We start from the raw sequence: 5,567 nt of genomic DNA on the forward strand, positions 1-5,567 counted from the left end.
ATAACTTAATGACACAGCTTATAAAATTAGAAAGTGATCAACAAAATGAATAAAAAATGGGTAAGCAGAAGAAAATAACAAAGTTTAGAACAGAAATTAATGAATTAGAAATGCAAAATATAATCCAAAAGATCAATGAAAGCAATAATTTGTTACTTGAACAAATAAACAAGAATGATAATCTACCAGCCAAATGCACAAAGAAAGGACGAGATAAACTTAATAAAGCTAATTAGAAAGAAAAGGGGGGACCATAATAGATTCTACAGAAATTAAAAGGGTATCTATGACTACTTTGAGAAACTCTATGCCACAAAACAAGAAAATATGCAAGAAATGGATAAAATCTTAGACTTATAATCATCCAAGTTTAAACCAAGATGATCTAGTATACCTGAACAGGCACATCAATATGGAGGAAATTGAAATGGTGATGAAAATTCTCCCTCAAACAAAAGTCCAATCCTAGATCGAGTCACTAATGAATTTTTTTCAAACTTTTCAAGAGGACTTTCTACCAATATTTTTCAGTAATACTCTTTCAGTAAATTGAAGAAACAGAAACACTTCTTAATAGTTTGTATGAAGCTAACATAAACTTGATACCATAAGTGGATAGAGATGTCTTAAGGAAGAGAACTACAGATCAATATTCCTAATGGACACAGATGTAGAGATCCACAATCCTAGCAAAAAAATTTTTTGCCTTATCAAGAAGATCATAAATGATGACCAAATAACTTTCATTCTAGAGATGTAATAATAATTTAACATACACAAGTCAATCAACATAATACAACATATCAACAAAAGAAAATATGCAAAACACATGCTCATATCAATAGATGTTGAGAAGGCATTTGATAACATTAAAAACCTATTCATAATGAAAACTCTCAAAAAGAAAGAAATGGAAGTAACTTTTCTTAAAATAGTCAAAGCCATTTATCACAAGAAAATAGATATTATTATATTCAATGTAGATAAATTGAAAGAATTTCCTCTAAAATCTGGTACAAAACACGACTTCCCCCTCTCATCACTCCTATTTAATATAGTACTGGGAATACTTGTGATAGAAATTAGGCAAGAAAAATGTATCAAGGATGTTGGATTATTGGTCCTACCCTTACTCCACCCCAGGGTGTGGTCTGATGATGGAATTATTGGATACAGATGGCCAGAAGGCACATAAAAATGTCCCACATTACTAATCATCAGGGAAATGAAAATCAAAACAATAGGTATCATTTCAAAACCACAAAGAACACAAATAACAAATTGCTGGTGTATATGTGGAAAGAAATTCTCATTCAGTGTTTATGATAATGCCATCTAGTGCAGCCTTTCTTGAAAACAATATGGGTCTTCCTTAAAAATTGAACTATCTAGTTCTGCCTCTCAAATAGAGGGTGAAATAAGGGAGGGTACCAGGACCAAACAGATATATGATCACTAAGTAATAAGCTAGACACAGAGGGGACCACTTATTCTAGCAGCCCGGCGGGTAAATTTGAGGGATATGGGATGCAACATGGGAATGGGGGTGGAGGTAGGGCAAATTTGGTGATGAGAATTCTCCTGATTCAATGTTAATATGTACCTAAAATACTACTGTGAAAGATATGTAAGCCAATATGGTTAAAATAAAAATTATTAAAAAAATTGAAATTGGCTTCCATATGAGGTAGCAATATTATCAATATAATCTAGGAACAAAAAACTCGGTACAAAAATGCCCTCTGCACTCACTCCTATGTTCATTTCATTGCTATTTACAATAGCCAGAATCTGGAAACAACCCAGGTGTATGACAACAGATGAGTGACTAAAGAAACTGTAGTGTGTATAAGCAAAGGAATACTATACAACTCTCAGAAAAAAAAATTAAATCATGAAATTTGTCTGTACATGTATGGCCATGAGGCCTATTATGATGAGTTTAATAAGATATGGGGAGAAATATAAACAAAGTATATTCTCAAGCATCATGGGACTTAAGAAAAATAAAAGACAGTATGATGATAATACCCAGAGAAATAGAGGTGAGGATCAAAAGAACAAACCATTATGAAGCTTATCACAAAGAATGGTGATCTCAGTTAGATAAATAACTACACTAATAGTTATTATGATAATGATAGTGAGTGAGAGAATATAATGTCTATCTCAAAGATAGGCAGAGGGTGAAGTAGGAGGGTGATAGAGGCATTAGAGGTGTGAAGGTTGCACTGATGAAGAGGGGTGTTCATTTTATTACTGAAACCAACTATGAACAGATTTGTAACCATGATGCTTGAGTTTACTATGGAAGAAGTACATAAAGTCTCAACTAATGACACCAGAGGACTGGACTACATTAAAAACTTAACAGAAAACTCTCGTTGACTCAATAGAAAGAGAAGCCTGCTTCCACCATCAAGAAAAAAATGAAAGGATTAAGTTTGCTTTTACATGAATAGATATGAAGAGTGTCATGCAGAGTAAAATGAGGGAGAGGGACAGAAATAAATTAATCAACCTCACTTACAGGACATAAAATAATATGCTATGAAAACAGTACTAAAAGACAATGTCTAGGAGCATTAGTCCAAGGTAGAAAGTTTGCCACAAGTAGGGGAATGAGGTTACTATGACCATGATGGTTGAAAATTATTATTCTGAACACTTCTGGATAATCATTGCTGGAAGGAGATGAAATGAAATGCAGGATACCTTTTTCAGTAACAGCATTGCAAACAGCAATGCCTAAAATAAAAGGAAAAGGGGGAAAAGAGAAGAAAATAATCTGCCATAGAGTCAGGCTGGGGGCTGTGAGTCAGGGAAAGGAAACAGGTTACATTGGTGGTGGGAAATATACACTGGTGAAGAGAGGATGTTGGAACATTGTGTGAGTGAAACTCAATCTGAACAAATTTGTAATTGCATATCTCACAGTGATTGAATTAAAGTCACAAAAAAAACCTGCCTCACATGGAAGTGAGATACTTTTAAGGTGGCGAATAGGAGAAATCTAGTTCTCTGAAAAAAGGACAAAGGAGAAGCAACAGAAAGGACATACAAGAATATATAAATGAGAATTTGACCATGGGATTTTGTTTCTAGAAGAATATGGTTGTTTTTGGAAGGATAGTTATCAGGTCAGAGATTCCCCCCCCCCATATAGATTTAGAGTGAATAGAATAAGGAAGGTGAGGATCATTGTCAATAAGCTTGTTTATAACTTAAGATGTGGAGATTTAGTTGATCAAATGACATCTTCATTAAAATATGTTATGCCTTAACATATCTTTAACATATTTGAAATATGTTTTAACATATCCCTAACACTGATGAATTACTTCATGGTTATCTATAAATATTGTCCTATTCTTGATCCTCTATGAAAATGATCCACCAACCTTTTTTATGTACATTATAACAAAAGTGTCTTCATTTTAGCATCTAACTTTGCGAATATTTTAAATGTTTCTTCTACCACTAACATTTTATTTTCATCTTTTATTTACTATGTTGCTTTGGATACTGCAGTCTCTGTGGAAGAAACACTGTATTTTGTGGGTAGATGATAGAGCAACCAGGTATGTTATGCATAAACACTGTAGCTCTCTGAGAAGCATTGGCCAAATTTTCTTTGGGAATAGAACCAAGATCTGTTTTTGGTATGTCACATTTATTTTAAAGTATATTTGTAAAAATGTTTCTTGGACAGAGTAGGGTTACAAAATATGTAATTTTGTCATATTTTTCTTTGAATTCATGCCTCTTGGAGAGTACAACCCACAGAAAAAGTGACCAAAACCTAAGCCACTTATTCAAATATTCCATTCATTATTCTTGAGTAAACTTAGATATATGAATGTTACCTTTTCTTCACCATCATTAAGCTCATAGCTTTATTTCTAATAATGACCAAATAAATTTTATCAATAAAGTAAAAATAAGCACTTGCATGGTAGCTACGTTTTTAAAAAATTGTGAACTATATGGGCTAATGTAACTTAAAAATATAAAAGTATGTGTTTCTATAATACTTTTAAAATTTTTGGAAAATAATGAATCAAATATCAGTCTAAAATATTCAACTACATCAATTATGGTATTATCAATTATAAAAATAAATTTATTTATAGTGTTTTTATAAAGAAATTTTCTTGCCAGTAATTAGCCTGAAACATTTCATTGGCATTTTTAAAGGCTAACATTTTTGTCAGGTACTATTGTACTTACTTGCTTTTAACTTGCCTTTGAATAGAATCTGATAGTTTCCCCAGAAATTCTGCATATGGTTCATGAGAAGCCTAAAAGATTTTTGTAAAGATGCCTTTAGATTCTGCATCTGTGTCAACCTTCTTCTAAGCGCACATTGCAATCTCTCTGACAAGTTCCAAAATAGCAGGATGTAAAGTGGTTTTCTTGTGAGGGTCCAAGAAAGCTCTTCCCCTTTCAAAAATTCATAAGACAACTGAACTCCTGAAAGGATACTTTCAGAATGACATTGGTTATTAAGCTTAGTTTTAGTTCCATTTCCATTAGAAAATCACATATTCCACTGTATAAGCTATGGAGAACTCAGGCAGGTCTTAGCAACAGTCTTAAAGTCCTAAGAAATCCACTATCCACCTTCACTCCATGTAGTAAGGAATTCAACACAAAATTGAGAAATTGGATTATAATCTGAGCATGCCTTTTTTTTTAACTACAGTATTTTTTTGTCTTCTCTGTCATTCCCTGAGCCAACCATTTTTCCCAGGCAGCCTGGGGGGAAATTCAGGAAGATGAACATATAGAGAAGAAGAGACACAAGAGAAATAGCTATGGGAGGTGGATTCCACTCCTTCACATGGCGAAGAGGATGAGAAAGGCTACATCAGGCAAAAGAGCCTTGTGGCCTCCTAGAGGGCAAAGCCCAGAATGACATAGGAAAAGAGCTGCTGCTTCAGGGAAGGGTTCCTGGCATAACCAATGATGAGGCTTCCAAATACATTTCCAATTCCAGCTCCAGAGCCAGCCACCCCTACTGTGGCAGCCCCAGCACCAATGAATTGTATCGATATCCCTAGAAATGGAGCTAGTTTGGAAGTTGCTGCTTGGCACAAGAGAAGTCAAGGAGCATGGAGCTGAGAGGCTGCCGAGGCTCTCATCTGTTAGCGCCTCTGGTCCTTTCAGCACCACAGCAGAGGGTCTGCTCAGCAACTGGGAAGCGTTCCTGACCAAGATGGAGGTGGAGACGAATCTGGCACAGGCAAACATTTTCAGGGAATGAGGGGTTGTGGCAGGAAAGCTGTTCCCAGGGCTGAGAAAACAATGAGCATGCCTTCTTAAATTGATTGAAAGACTCTGTGTGTAAAGGGAGTTTGGTTGTTTCCCTGATGGGAGGAAATTTTTTTGATATATAATTTTTATTAAATATAATTTTATTTTAATCATAGTGGCTTCATATCATTGACAATAATATTTTAGGTACATATTAACATAAAATCAGGGGAGTTCCCATCACCAAATTGTCCTCCCTCCACCTCCGTTCCCATCCTTCTTCCCATATCCTCTTCCCTTACCCCCGGGGC

The 5,567-nt window shown here is 34.8% G+C and overlaps 1 pseudogene; it reads right to left on the minus strand.

Moving 5' to 3' along the window:
* Positions 1-4,688: 4,688 nt before the first annotated feature.
* LOC126020488 (ATP synthase F(0) complex subunit C2, mitochondrial-like) lies at positions 4,689-5,297 on the minus strand (annotated as a pseudogene).
* Positions 5,298-5,567: the final 270 nt, after the last annotated feature.

Source organism: Suncus etruscus, chromosome 10, assembly GCF_024139225.1.
Source record: "Suncus etruscus isolate mSunEtr1 chromosome 10, mSunEtr1.pri.cur, whole genome shotgun sequence".
NCBI classification, from domain to species: Eukaryota; Metazoa; Chordata; class Mammalia; order Eulipotyphla; family Soricidae; genus Suncus; species Suncus etruscus.